The 15,403-nt window shown below is 44.6% G+C and overlaps 1 long non-coding RNA gene across 2 annotated transcripts in view; it reads left to right on the plus strand.

Annotated features, from left to right (window-relative positions):
* The window catches only part of LOC109304270, a 19,258-nt gene that overhangs the window by 2,015 nt on the left and 1,840 nt on the right, over window positions 1-15,403 (plus strand). Inside the window, exon 2 of one of the 2 annotated variants that reach the window (XR_002099324.1) lies at window positions 121-211. This is a non-coding gene — a long non-coding RNA (uncharacterized LOC109304270). Of the gene's footprint in view, window positions 1-120; window positions 894-15,403 lie in introns of those variants that run through there. The other variant, XR_002099323.1, reaches the window with a different exon arrangement.

Consider the following 15,403-nt stretch of genomic DNA (forward strand, 5'->3'; position numbering starts at 1 on the left):
CAGAGGGGATTTAATAGCAGCCTTTGCCCGGGATGGGGATGGGGATGGGGATGGGGATGGCGATGGCGATGGCAATGGCAATGGCAATGGCAATGATGATATTTTGTTTGTTCTGTTTAGTTTCAGGTAGGAAAGGGGTAAGACTGGCTCCTGGGCCTCGCTGATGAAGTAACAACCTGCTACAGGACTCCTACTCTGAACCATGAAGAAGGTAGCAATAATAACAATAAAGACTTGTATGAGCAGGAGTATAACTGCCCCAGGCAGGCTGTCAGTGCTACCCTGAGGCTGCCAGTATAAATTAATTGTATCTAACTCAGAAAGCTGGTTCAAGTACAGTAAATCTTCCACAGTAGTTACAGTGAAAAAAACTCAGCCTGATGAAACCTCGCAATTAAGGTTTCAGATGTCAGGACAGAGTGTAGTACTTTCCAATTACATATAATTACTAAAAAGTCCTTTATTCTGGTGCTGTTATGAAAACACAACTTTAAAAAAATAATTTTCATTATGTTATTTAGCATGCTTGACTAGGATCCATAGCATATCTCAATCTACAGTTCCATCAGATCTAAACAGGGTAAGGCAGTGTGTAGTACTTGAATGGGAAACTTCTTCAAAGGGGCTTCAGTGACTCAACAGGAAGTTGCATGCTTCCTTCTGAATCAATACTGAGTCTCTGCATTGGGTTAGGGGCACTGTTCTACTGGAGAAGCCATATTTTAAATGAGTTGTAAAGCTGATTTCTCCATTTCAATGTATTTTTTCTGACATTTTCTCCAGATAAGGTTGTTAGAGCTACTGTCTCAGCCATACTGAAACTTGACTACATCTGTGCTACCTTCTTTTTAATGGACTTCTTGAAGAACAAGCAAAGTGGATAGCAAACTTTATTTGAAATTGTGTTGGATTTTTCTCCTAGAGTTCTCCAAACTATTTATAAAGGGTGCTTGTACACATGAGGGGGGGGTTAGTCCTTAGAGTTGCATTTTGTGCCCCCTAAATTGAAGCAATGGGTTTTTAATTGAAACCCGCCATTTCAATTTAGGGATTGCCATCACTGTTACAGTGAGGGGCCCAACCCTTTTTTTTTGGCAGAGCTTACCCACTGCCAGGGGGCAAGCTGCCAACAGGTCAAGGAGCCTCTAAGCTGCAGGGGGTCTGGTCTTTCCCTCTGAGGTGGCAGCACCCCCTGGGGCTGCCCAGGTAGGCTGCTAACAGGCCAGGTGCTGCCCGAGTTCAGAGTCAGCATCCAGCCTGATCCAAGTCTTCCCCAACCCTGAACTGGGGCAGCACCTAACCCACTACCAGCCTACTCGGGTGGCCCCAGGGGGCACTGCTGCTGTGAAGGGAAGGACTGGGGCCCTTTGCAGCTCAGGGTCACTCAGCCTGCCAGCAGCTCACACTCCAGCCACAGGAGACATGGGTAGGCTCTGCCAGAAAAAAAAAAAAAGATTGGGCCCCTCGCCACTTCTGCCTTCAGCAGGCACCAGCTAAAGGCAGAAGCAGCCAGGAGCCCAGTCCTTTTTATCTGCAGAGTCTGGCTGCCCTTCCCTTGGCCGGGGGCTGAGCTAACTAATAGCTGCAACACGTCATTGCAAACTAAACTATATCAGGATGTAGTTTAGTTTGCAACAATGCAAACTTATTTTAAACCCCCAGAACTCCCGCATGTCTGCAGTGTGATGCCATTAAGCCACACAAGGTGACATTTTCATCATGTGTGCATAGTAATGGCGTCACGTGTACAAGCGTCCAAAATGTTTGAGTGAAATTGATATTACAACACATAAAGAACAAAAGAGTTTTAAATAGATTAAAAACTCTTCCCGTCTCAATTATTCAAATTTCAGTCTCAAACTGTTTCTGATCTCGTTTAAACTCCTGCTGACTCTCTAAGCATCCAGAGGGTCTGATAACTCAAACACATAAAGTGAGATTTTAATTTCAAATCCAAGATGTACTAAAATCTCCACAACCTTTAGGCTCTTTTGACATTGGAAAGAAGAACAACAGGGACACATGCCCAGTTTTCTTTGCCTCTGTAGATCAAATTCTGGTATCCCCCCATCGGTAAGCTAAAGAAACTTACCATGTAATCTATGGAAAACTTTTTTAAAGAGAGCCATAGCAGTTATCAAAGTTCACAAACACGCTACCAACACATGGTTTAAGATGTCCCATTTCCCAGGGCCAAGCCATCAAACTGAATAGGTTTAAGAGGTCAGTTATCTTCAATGTTTGCCAAGAAAACAAGTCCACGCAGACAGCGTGCAGAGGCTTTTCCAGAATGAGGATTTCATGCAAAACTTTTCACACGCTCTCCCAGATTTATACCATGACCCAGAGATCATAATATCACTGGAAAATGCTGCAGGGGTAATTCTGACTTAATCACTTTTAATAACTCTGCACAGCCATGCAAGGGTAAATCTAAGGTCATCACCAGATTGATCTTTGATGTTAAAATGGCAGGAGCTTTAATTCTCAGACTGGCCATGGGAATGAGATTGAGCTGAAACTGATCACTACATATAATGCGACTTCACGAATAAGTCTGTCAGTTTTAACTAGTCAAAGTAGTTTTAATTTTTCAAAGGAGCTAATCTTTGTACTTGTTTGTACCAGCACCGAGCAAGTGCTGAGTGGGTGTGAAATGCTGCTGTTCATAGCTGGTGCTGTCTGACTCCTATTTTGCACTCTCTTCACATGGATATTTATGACTGATGATGAAGAAAGTAGCATTGGTGTTTTAACTGCTAGGATTCTTGGACTGGTGAGGTGAAGTAAGATCTGATAAAGGACACTTGAAGCCCAAATGTGTGTTCCTTGCCTCTCCCAAATCCATGAGCTGGTCCAAAAAAAGATATTATCTCACCTCACTAATCTGGCAATGAAGCAGGCCTCAAATCTTTCACTTTAACTGTGACTGAAACTGAATTAAATTCTGTGACTTGTATTGCATGGGAGATAAGATTAGATGACCACTGTGTTCTCTTTAGGTCATAAGCCCCATGAAGCTGTCAATAAAAAAGTGACTGAATATGCATTAAAATCCACTCCTAGGGTATGCCATCTTTTACTTCCATTCTAGTCACTGGAATTTTCTGTTTTTGTGGTTCTGCACAAGGGAAAAAAGTGAAAGAATCTGGAGAAATGGTTGCTGAATTTTGGCACTGCTCTTTCCCGTTAATTGACCACCTGGCTTTTCAACCCCATTCAACCATCTATAGATTCTTGTGTGACTCTGACCTCTGACCTGGGACATCCATCAAGCCACTAACCACTGTGATTTTGCTGATTGAAATGAAAACCTCCAAATGGAAACTTTTTGCCAACCTAAAATTACCCCTGGGGTTTCTGATGGATTCTGCTCCAGCTCCTGCCTTGAACCATGGTTCAGCATTGAGCAGCTACTTACTTCAGAAGCAGTTGCTTTTGGGGCAGATGCAATAAGAGGATCACACACCCCTCTCTTGCAGTCTACCTCTTGTGTCTGTCCTGTTGTGTTCTCTCCACATCCCTTCAGTCCCTGCTGCTGTTCTCTGCACCCAGCCTCCCATTTGCATCTTGAGACCAGGGAAAGCTGTAACCACATCTTGCAGCTTTAGAGTTTGTACAGGCAGACGGCAAAAGTGGCTTTGCAAGGCTCCGCCAAATTAACTGCATAACTCATAAGAGACACTGCTGCTCTCCATGTGTCTCTCTCTCCCCACCCCCATGTCTCTGTGTGCTTCTCCCTATGTGTCTCTCTACACACATATTTCCAAGTCTCTCTTCATCAAGTGATCTTAACTTGTCAGAAACATCTATAAATCTTCCAATATCTGTGAGCATGAGTCCATCAGAGTCCTTCCACTACCCTCATTGAAAGAGGCTCTCTCCGTGTTACCATTAGAACTAGAATCTTTGCTTTAACATCACTCTATTTACAGCTTTTATGTAATTGAAGTTATATAGCTCCTTTCTGGGATGCAGTTCTTTTGACCCAGGGGTTGCCTAAATATCTAACTTGCACTGTGTTGAGCATACAGTTAGCACTTAAGAAATAAAGAATCATTCAGAACATCCCCAAAGTGCTTTCCAAACTTTCAGCTATATTGGAAGCCTCAGACAAAATTATTATACAGCAACTTTGAGGGAATAACAGAACAGGGTAACAGGAATGGGAATAACCCTGGCTTGAGCAGGGGGTTGGACCAGATGATCTTCTGAAGTCCCTTCTGCTTTTCTATGATTCTTTCTGCTTGCCAGCAATGCCATTCAGGCTAGACAGGCAAAGAGCAATAAGGTACCTAGTTGCTGTAGCTGGGGAAACGCTGGTAGGTAGAATGCCTACAATGGAACAGGGTTAGGACACTAGGGTGCACGTATCATAGGAAATCTAATAGGCATGGGTGACTAGGGCCTAGGTTTTGTACCATGTTCAATACACATCACTTCTAGCAGCACAGATCCTGCTAAATACCTGCTGGGACTTTGACTTGGTACTAGAAAGATCATGTTAGTTATTAGTAGTTTCATTGCACAGTGGTTACTACAAGGGTTTTCAGGGCAGGGTAATGGAGTGCTAGGACTCCTGGTCTCTGTAGTGATCCTTTCTGCTACTGACTAGCTGTATGATTGTGGACACCTCACATCAAATGTATAAAATACAAATAAATAGACAGTGAATCAGCCTGGGGCCTTTGGGTGCTCCAGTGATACTAAAAAACAAAGACAACTGATTGATAAATAAATTGGAATAGCAGACAGTCACATATGATCATGTCATGAGAAGTGTCACTCTGTTCATGAGAAACTCAGGAGAGAAGCCTGTGAGACTGAGCTAAGGACTGAAATTCTATCTTTTCTATTCAATCTTTTTGACTTCCAACAACCTGCATGACAGAGCCTTTGTGCTGACACCATGCAGAAGGAAAATGAGATCCTTTACATGATGATAACTGACCTAGACTGTGGCTTTCCGAATTTTTCTAAAACATTTGGCCCTCCCAAACTTTGCTGTAACTGTCCCAAGGGTGCGTTTGTTTTCTTTACCCCTATTCTGCCACATTTGCCTCTTCTGACTTTGACTAAATCACAAAATTTAAAGCCAAAGCCAACTAAGATGGCCATGTTTTCTTTGACTTCCTCCTAAAGGCCCAAATTATCCCAGGCTTCTTGCAATCAGAAACTGGCTTCTTGGCTTCTTTTTTAGAGCTTGACTCTCCCTATTCAGCTGTTTCTGAACCTGAAAATATTCTTAGTCAAGCTGCATGTCCAGGTTTGGCACTTAGAGGATGCCAGTCATCACAGCATGTATTGTCCATCCAATCCTGTACAGTATAAGCTATACTTAATGCCCACTGAAGCAAATGGAGTGACTCTCATTGACTTTAATGGTACTGGACTCAGGCCAATGCCCACTGAAGTTGTCAGGCATACTCTGTCAAATGAAATGGGCAGGGCTATGTTCACCAGAGGAAAGTCACTCCTGTGCCATGCCAGTCCTGTAGACCCCTTTTCCTGTGGGTTAATGAAAGCAGCAGTTTTTGCAGTGGCTAAGCAGAGCACCTGGGAGTCAGGATTTCTGGGTTCTCTTGGTAGTCTAACTATCCCCATTTAAGTGAATCTGATAGGTTACCAGATGCCCTGACATTTTACTTGGACAATATTTTCAAGTGAAGAGGAAAAAAAAAACTGCAGTTCCAGCTACTAATTTTGACCCTAATGGCACATGAATTGAGAAGTGAAGTCTGAAAACTTTCTTGGAACTACATGTGGGTGAATTCTGCTAGGATCCTGACTGTCCCAGTGGAAGCTCCCTCTTCTGGCAAAACTGAGGCTGTGTCTATGACAATCAGGTGCTGTAACTGCTGCAGACCTGAGCTGGCTGCAATCTAGCTCACTTCAGTATATCATCAGTGAAGACATGAGAAACATAGGAGGCAGTGCAGGCTGTATGTGAGCACACAGGTGTCCTGAGCACTAGCTCACACTACTGTATCATATGCCACTGTGTCTTCACTGCTATAAGTACCTGCACTAGCATAACTAGTGTGGGTGAATGGGACACCAGCCCCAGGTGCCATCTTAGAAGGCACAAGAATGGCAGCTTGCTGCTGCTTCTCACCCAGCCACTACCACTGCTGACCTAGCTACTACCATTGCCCCATCCACCTCCCCTAACCTGGCCACTGCCGCTGCCCAAGGCACAAAGTTTTCTAGGTACACCTCTCAGTACCTGATCTAACTACGCTCAAACTAGCTAGGCTAAAGCATCTAGGGTATGCCTCTATTTATATAGCTTACGCTGGCAGCTGCCATGTAAACATTGCCCTAAGTGTGGCTGGCACCTGCTGTAGCTGAGCACCTGGTTACATGGCATTTACAAATCTCACTGTATTATCTTATGAATGATGGGCGGCTAGGGTTCACCTTTCCTGCCAAGCTATTTATCAAATGATGAGCAACTCCTGCCATGCTGCTTTAGAGAGGTGACAGCACAGTGACAGCTTGAAGAAAGCTTGTCTTCCCCGGGGAAATTTCAGGGGTTTCAAGTGAAAACTTGGAATATGTAGAATGCAGCAAAATCTGACAGCAAGCCCCTCCTCTTGCAGAATCATCAAAAAAGGGAAAGTACAACTGGGCACCAAAGATTCAGGAATTCTCCAGTCATTATTAATAAGAATCTATCTGAATAATTGGTGTTCATAACTGGAAGCCTCGTGACTCACACTCCATGGTAGTAGGACTACCTAAGAAATGACACACAGGTAGACAGACATAAATTTCATTGACTTCTGATTTTCTTGCTTTCCTATGCCTGAGGAGGCAAAGGGTAGGTCTCCCCCACAGAAGGTCTGCTTAGTTGCAACACTAAGGAGATAAGCCCCCTCCCCTCCCCTCCCATTGCATGCACCAATTCCAGAAATGAGGTGGGAAAGGCAAACTGAAGGGTAAGCTTCGCACTGTGCTCACAACCTGTGTTTCTAGGATGCCCAAGGGCATCAGCTACCTCATTTCCTGCACACAAAGCAGGAGTGGATAGGTGAATCTTATTTCCTCAGAGTCATGTCTGGGCCCTTTGGTACCAGGATGGAAAATTGCATCTGTCGTATGTCTTAGATCTTAAGCTGTTTGTGACAGGGACCATCTTTTTGTTCTGTGTTTGTACAGCACCTAGCACAATAGGATCCTGGCCTTTAACTAGGTCTTACTACAGAGTAGTAGTCATCCTCATCACTGGCTGGAATTTGCCTCATTAGTGCATCCTTCTTTCTCGTGTAGCTGAGCCACAGCAGTTCTCCTCATTCTTACAGCAAGATTGATGGAGACCCAGTGCAATGACTCAGTGACACTTCCTGCAAGAGCGGTAATGGGTTTGACGCGCCCTCGGTAGCAGTTAGACAGGTCTCAGCTATGAAACTAATAGTCCACCTATGCAGACTAATAGTACCCATTGCTGCTAACCTTTGACAGTAATGACTCTATTCCCATACTACTGTGGTTACAGACACTGATAGACTAGGTGCCCAGAGTAGGAAAGCATTTTTCAGACCAAAAACTTCAAGGGAATTTATAGTACTTGGCTATGTGAAATCTTTCTGACCCAGTACAATAACAGAAGGGCTTGCCTACAAAATTCAGTGATGCTGTTATTCTCCAGGGTTATAGGCGGTCGCTGCACTGCACCTTTGCTAAGCAGCCCTCAGTCACCATTCAAAGCAGTGGTGTGTTGGGCCTGCCTGATACTCCGTGTTCAGCAACTCACCACAAGCAGTCTTTCCAGGTGTCCCAAGAGTACTGAGCCACACAGCAGGTCCATTTTGTACAGCTGTCCTAAAACAGTTATTCAAACATCTTGTACTGGAACATACCTGGCACATTTGCCAGCAGGGCTTGTGCCTTTCACCCAGGTATTCCTGGCAAGTTTGGCAATAGTCCAGGGGTTTAAAAATGAATAAATATTCTTTCACATGGGGACCACTTAGCACCAGTTTTCATCTGTAGTTGTGCTCCAGCCCAATAATGCTCCCAGGCTCAGAATACCTGATCTCTAGCTGTGGCCCAAATTCAGTCTTATACACCAAGGGAAACTGTGCAAATTTCCTGAAGTCTTTTCTTATCTTCATTTCTTGTCTACTTTCACACTCTTAAAATGCTTTTTTCCAAGCATGTTTCATGAAGGTGAAATATCTAAGATTAACAAGGCCTGGAGATGGAAACAGTGATTTTTCTGTTTTAAGCACAGACCAAAGCAGCTGTGACCTGCCATTGACCTGCTGTGTGACCTTGAGTAAGTCACTTCAGTTCTCTGTCATACTGTTTTCTCTCCCGCTCATGCTCTAGCCTGCCTAATCAGAGAGTTAATACTTTAGGGTCAGCCTGTCTCTTCCTAGGTATGATTCCCTGTACAATAGAACCTCATTTTCAGCTGGGGTCTAATAATTAAGATTGTATAGCAATGGGAACTCTTCTTTTGCACTGTCCACTGTTAATCTGCCTAAGCATCCAGGTAGAGGAACTGTCCTTATGTGTGGTAGTTTAATTCATTCCTTGGGCATTTATATATGTGCTCCAGGAGTCGGGGAGGGGAGGGGGCTTTAATTAAACAGGCTGAGTCCCTCTAACCCAGAGCATCACCTGTATCAGCATATCACGTGACACTGGAGTCTGCTGGAGTATGATAATTACCATTCTCCAGCAGACTTGATTAATCGAGTCTGCTCTGATATGCTGTAATTACAGAACGTGGCAGCAGACTCTATGTCTCTGTATAAGTGTCCCTTGTGACCCATTCAAACCTGGGAAATTCCACCAGATGTGCACATGCAAGAGCATATTAATTATACTCATGCTGATTTCTGTAAGATTACTGCTATTGCACGAGGAACTTCACTAACACCAGTGTGCTTCTGCAGACTTAGCAGCCAACAACTCAAGCTAGCCAGGAATTAGCTGATGAAAATGTTTTTGTCCAGAAGCTGGTGATTTGTTTACACCAACATTGAAATTTGGTTGGGGGGGGAACAGATCAGTTTTAACAAAGCTTTTATCAGAAATGGTTTCTCAGCTCCAGGACAGAATTTCTGATCAAAATACTTGAGAGACATCCCATCTGGTAATAGCCTGGGAATCAGGACATCCAGCTACATAGAGGAGATGTAGGTTCAAGTCCCAGTTTAACATAAGTAGCAATTGGAATGTGAACCTGGGTAGAGTGGATTTCAGGAGAAAGACCTCACCACTGTCCTATTTGCTGTTGTCTCCCTTGCCTTTCCCACAACAGACTTTCACGCAGCACTTTGAAAGGTCTCAGTGGAGGAACAGAAACTTTTAAAAAGCTTGAAAAATTTGTGGGATAGGAAAATCATTTCTGACTGTAGCAGGGCACTAAGGTGCCTGCTACTGGAGGTAGTGTAAGGCTCAGCTGCCAATCACCAGGGCAGCACAGGTGTGGGGTTGCTGTGACAACCGGTCTGGTCAGCTGACCGGAAGGGGGCAGGGCCTGGCCTTTATAAACAACACAGGCCAAGGTCAGAGCTCAGTCCCCCTCTGGCTGCCAAGGAGAATGGAGCTTGAGAAAACCCTGATGGGGTGATGCATGGAAGTAAGCCAGGTTGGCCAGGAATTTGTTATAGCCCGGGGGTTTGTGTTTATAGTTTTAGTTGTTGAGGTGTGAGAAGCATGGTGTTACACCGGAGGGTTGGGTGAGGCTGTAAGGGTGGAGGAGGCCTCAATGGGAGCCCCCCCAGTCAGGTGGGGGTGCTCCAAGCACTAGGGAGGGTGCTATAGTGGGTGCGAGAAGCGTGAGTAGGAGCCTGGTGTGGGCATGTGGAAGAGACTCTAGTGCAGGCTACGTGAGCACAGGCAAGAGGCCCAGTGGGCGAGGGCGCGAGAAGCACTGTAGGCCCAGTGGGCAAGGGCGCGAGCAGGAGGTACCGTGCCAGGGAAGGAGAAAAGCAGCCTCCCTACTAGGAACCAAACATCAAAGATGTGGCGGGCGAGTGACTGAGGGTGCAGGAAACTGGATCTGGCATGGTAGGTAGGGGCATGAGGGAAGGACATGGTACCCCAGGCCCCTGCCCTGCCACACTCACCCTGCACAAAGGGCAGCAACTTTGGGCCACAAGTCTCTTCAGATAGATGAGTTTCTTGACATTAAATGAGTCAGGCATTTTCAGCAGCCTTTTTTTTCTGAGAGAGAGGGAGAGAGTCCAGTGCTGTTCTGCTCTGAAAAGTGCCTGTAAGCTTGGCACAGTGGGGGTCCTGTATGGCATCGCACATTAAATTTGCTCATTGCACAATCACAAAAATCAGTGGGGAGATTTTCATCAATGCCAGTGGACTATGGGTAATAAGAGCCTTTCTAACTGATACCCCTGTAGACCCAGTCCTGGATGTGAGAGCCCATCCTGTGTGTTTAGGAACTCAAGAGGTTAATCAGTTCTGCATTCATGCAAATTATAGGCATGGAAATTCTTTCAGGAAGAAAAGGCAGGGAGAGCAGTCTTCTCTTCCTTGTCCAATTCCTGGTGCTAGGGGAGCTTGTGATGATGTAACAGGCTCTGTCATGGGGTGAACAGCACTTCTCCAATTCTGTAGTACAATCAGCAGTTCTGCTGCATTGACTTTATTGCTTGGTGCTTTGTTTATCCAGTGAGTTGACTAGCAAAATACATGTTAAGATCCCAGCTGAATCATGGCTGAAATACTGACCATTCTTCTAGCACAAGGAAATGCCATTTCTGATCATTGCCCTGCATGTGATGAAGAAAAACCCCAGAGCAGGTGTTGCCAGAGATTCCCCCTCCCATCAGGCATCATAGCAAAAGGAATTTGCATAAAAAAAATAGATCTGCCCAGGATTCTCAAACATGATCTCTAACCTCTGTGGCCCAGCATTGTAAAATACCTCCACGCAAGTGACACAGGCATGGTTTCCCTGTAACCAAGCTAGGATGTTATCATTACATGGGGTGGGGGGAAACCTGATTAGGAAAATTCATTCTACTCTTCCCTACTGCTCCTGTTATCTGCTTGTTGCAGCTGCTCATTATCTTATATTTTGATACGCTGGAGAGAGCACTGTCTTTCTGTGGTGTGTGCGCGTGTTAATGTATGTGTGTGTAGAGCTTAGCACAATGGGGCTTTTGACTGCAGCGTCTAAGCATAACTGTAAATCATCCTCATTATCATCAACATTGAGCTTATTACCTTATGCTGAACGCTCTGGTTTTCAGAGAAAACTCCATTGGTAATAACAACGCTGATAATCAAGGGAATCAATGCTGCTTTCACCAGCAACACCCACTTTCAAAAGCACAACCTCCTCATTCAGTATTAAGTCTTTGAATAATGCTTTTCACTCTCAGTAGTAACTTTTTTAGAGTCAACCTTTCTCATCATCCCTGCAAAATGCTATTTTCACAGTAATAATTGGCTTGTTCAGATTGTGGGTTTTAATATGTGTCCACCTTCCTGTGAAGCAGGAAAATATGGTTGTCCCTTCTTTTCATAGAGGGAAACAGACATACAGCCATGAAGAGACTTGTCCTCAGAGTCATGCAGAGAGTTGGTAGAACAAGAAATAAAACCTCCAAGTCTTTTGGAAGGGCCATGAAGTCACCCCTCTCTGCCTTCTCCGCCTTCTCCCTCCTTTATCTTTGTGAGCATGTACTCCCATATATCTTTTCCCTCTGCCATTTTTCCCCACCACTTTCACCTCTCATTTCTGTTCCTCTTCCTGTATCCCCTTTCAGCATGTCTGTGCTGTGGTTTCACATCACTCCTCCTAATATATATTCACTCTCACAACTGGGCCTCTCCGCCCATACCAGAAACTTTAATTTGAAAGACCTACAGTTTCTTCTTACCAATGGTGAATTATCTTTTGAAGCACAAAGGTGACCTTTCCTTTTCCACATAAAGAGGAGCAAGCTAAGTATGGAAAAGCTGTCCCCCAGGACCACCTTATATTGCGGTCCACTCAGATTTTACCCAAGGAAGTGTCTCTAAACTCAGTGTGTGCTTGAATGGGAGATATCCAGCGAATATGTATGTTGCTATAAGTATTGCAGTAAATGGTTTTGGTGATACAATATAGTGGATGATACTATTCTGACTGGGCAATGCTAACCAGTCTCCCCAAGGCCTCATACTGGATGTCACTGTCCTTAGAGGAAATAGAAAATGGAGGTCCTGCCTAGGACATTAGGAATGTTAGGGTCATTAGGTATGAATCTAATCTAAATCAGGTGAAAAATTTCCTAAACAAGCTTCAAATCTCGGAGCTGTTTGTAAAGCAGTCCTTTAATTTGCTCTCTTGTTCCCTCTTAAAGTTTTAGTGCACTTCTGCTTCTGAATCTAAACCATGTTGCTGGAGGACTGCCTGGCTTTGCTTTGGCATGTTTCTTCCCCTGGATTTCTGCCACACTAACAATGTTAGCTACTTCAGTTGTTATACTAAGAACATGGAAAATGTAGCTCATGCTAGCTTGTGGCTATGTTCTTCAGGCTGAGGGAGCCTTTTGCACTCCCTGCATGTCCTGCTTGAGAAGATAACTTTAACACTTGGCCAAACTTCACTCTGTTACTGGCCTGCAGAACCATTTCCCCCACCCTGTCTCAGGTCTATCACAGAGGAATTTGCTTGATGGAGGAAGGGGAGCTGGATGAAGCCTTTCCATCTGTCTCACTGGTTATGTGTGGCGGAAGTGCTCTCCGTTGGTCTTAGCCAGCCTGTTCTTCTATCCTTTTATCTGGTGCTTGGTAACATCCTGTCCTTAATCAGGAATGCCCAAGCTCTAGAGTGCAGCCTGAAGGCCAAGTGGAGACCGCAGAGCCCTATCACACTGCCCACAGCTGCCTGGTGTCTATACCATCTATTAAAGCTGTTTAACTGCAAGAAGAATTTTTTTTTTAGAAACATTGCAGGTAGATTTGTAAGCAAAATGATGTACTTGAATACCACAGACATGAGTGGCACATCTGTCTACAGCAGGTCATTTCAATATGAAATATTAGATCTCCTGGCAAGTTGCCATTGTACCCTTAGTGCCCCAGAGCTTGGGCTTCTCTTTAACATATGCTCAAAGGCTCCATGAAGAATCATCCCTATAAAGGTGATTATGCAGAAGAAGCCTAAGGCTTTTCTTCTCTGTCCCAAAATTTCCCCTGTGGTAGTTTCTAGCTACAGAGATGGAGATGTGATTTCATTCTCAAGGCTGTTCCAGGGAATGAAGGACAGTTTAGTAGCAAGGCAGCAGGCTTCTGATGCAGGAGATGTGGAACTGATTCCTGATCCCATTAACAATTTGTGTGACCTATGGCAAGCCACTTATTCTACCACATCCCTCAGTCTTCCATCAGCTAATGCTTCACAGGGGTGTTGTGAGAAGAAAAATCCATTAATTATTCTGAGGTGCTCAGCAACTCCAGTAATGAGTGTCATTCAATTGTCTAGATCAGGGGTTTTCAATCTTTGTTTGGTCAGAGTACCCCCAGCAGCCAGTCAATGAGCTGGGGGAGAAGGGAGTCCCCTGGCTGCCAGTCAGTGAGTGTGGGGGGAGGGGTCGCCCATGCGGCAGCAAAACCAGAAGTGCCAGTGGAGTCTCTGTGCCACTGCTGCATGGCCCCTGGGGCCTTCCAAAGTACCCCCAGGGGTACACATACCCCCAGTTGAAAACCCCTTGTCTACATCACTAATTCTCAACCAGGGTGCTGTAGCCCTTTGGAGTGCCTTGAGATTCTTTCAAGGGTGCCACAGAGCACCACACCATGTTATATCTCTGTTAGGTGTGCAAGCATGATTCACAAGATAAACCCAGAGATTTAAAATTGGAATCTGTGGTGTTATAAACTTTCTGACCTATTGTGGTCTGTCTGAGTTCTTTGCAGTTTTTTTTTCTCATATTCAAGAAATGAGTGAAAACTAAGAGCTAGTATTTTCCAAAGGGGTGCCTAGAGTCTTATAAGCAGTGTTTTGAGTCTAAAAAGTGTAAGAGCTACTGGTCTAGGTGGCTGAAGGCATGGACAAGAATGCCTGTTGCTTCATGTAATTTACATCACTTCATAAACCAGTATAAATTGCATCAGGAGTGGGCAGATGTGTAGTTATTCTACTTTTGTGCAGTATCCCTCATCCCTAGGTGGCCTGGGACCAGATAGAAAGAGAGAGAGAAAAGCTAAACTGGTGTATCTTATACCAGAGGAGTTTTATCTCTGTGTCTTAGGTGTAATTATCTACAGCTTTAGGTGACATTACCATTGTTTAGGGGTTTGGGTCATCTATCTACTAATCTTTTACACAGGTGAAATACCAATTACCCCCAGCTTAAATGAGATGCCCTTCCTAGCATAATTAGCCCACAAGCCCTTTTGCCCTGTGTCCCTAGCCAAATTTCTCTGGCAACTGTCAGCCTGCAGCCCAGAGATGAGATGAAATTTGGTTGATTCTTATGTGCACAGGACTTATAAAATGCTTTGGGGTTCCTTGAGATGAGATGGATTTTAAAAACATAAGCAATTAGAAGTAAAATCCTGGCCCTGCCAGAATCAATGGGAAAGCTCCCGGTGACTTCTCCAGGGCCCAGATTTCCTCCTCTAATTACAAAGTCCAACCTCTCAGCAGTGGCAGCCCAAGTAGGTAAAATCTAGATCTGAACAGAGGCTCCCTGGCCAGAGTCCTTCTCCTTTCCTTTTATCCTGTCATTATCTGAAAATGAAGATCATTCAAGAGAATGGCCTCTTAACCAGGCAGTTGTGAACAGAATACAGAGGTTGTGAGAGCAGCTATGGGGAAAAGAAGGGTGCCTTCACCTGTCACAAGACTGTCTTTGGCAGCATGGGGTCTCAATAACAACAAAGTTGGGAACAGCCACTCAACTAGAGACAGGCCCTCACCCAGATCCCAGGTTTCAAACATCCTACTTCTTTTCTGGATTCAAAATCCAGACCTGCACTGGGGTCAAAACCAGGGCAAGTGGTGTTTCTATAAAACAAACCCAAACCCCAACCCTGAATTCCCCTCATCTCTAGCTGTTTAAAACTCTGCATCATGTGGCTTTTGCCTCTCTCACCATTTACATTAGAACTAAGCAGGATCAAAGGCATCCTGTTGTCACTGAGGAAGTAGTTCTGTGCAGCTCCCCACATCACCCTTTCCACCCCACCTCCAGCTGAGTCAAAGGGGACTAGGACTGCTAACATGACTGGACACTGTGGCTGTCAAATGAGTCAGTGTCAGCCTATTTATGCTCACAGACTGTCAGTATATGTGAGTGTTTATATTTGGGGAGAAGGAAAGATTATGAGTGAAGATGTCACAGTATGAGTATGGTTGCACATATTTGTGAGTGAGTGAGTGAGTGAGTGAGTGAGTGAGTGAGTGAGTGAGTGAGTGAGTGAGTGAGTGAGT

The sequence above is a fragment of the Gavialis gangeticus genome, unplaced genomic scaffold (genome assembly GCF_001723915.1).
Source record: "Gavialis gangeticus isolate Ggan-Ray unplaced genomic scaffold, GavGan_comp1, whole genome shotgun sequence".
Lineage (NCBI taxonomy): Eukaryota > Metazoa > Chordata > Crocodylia > Gavialidae > Gavialis > Gavialis gangeticus.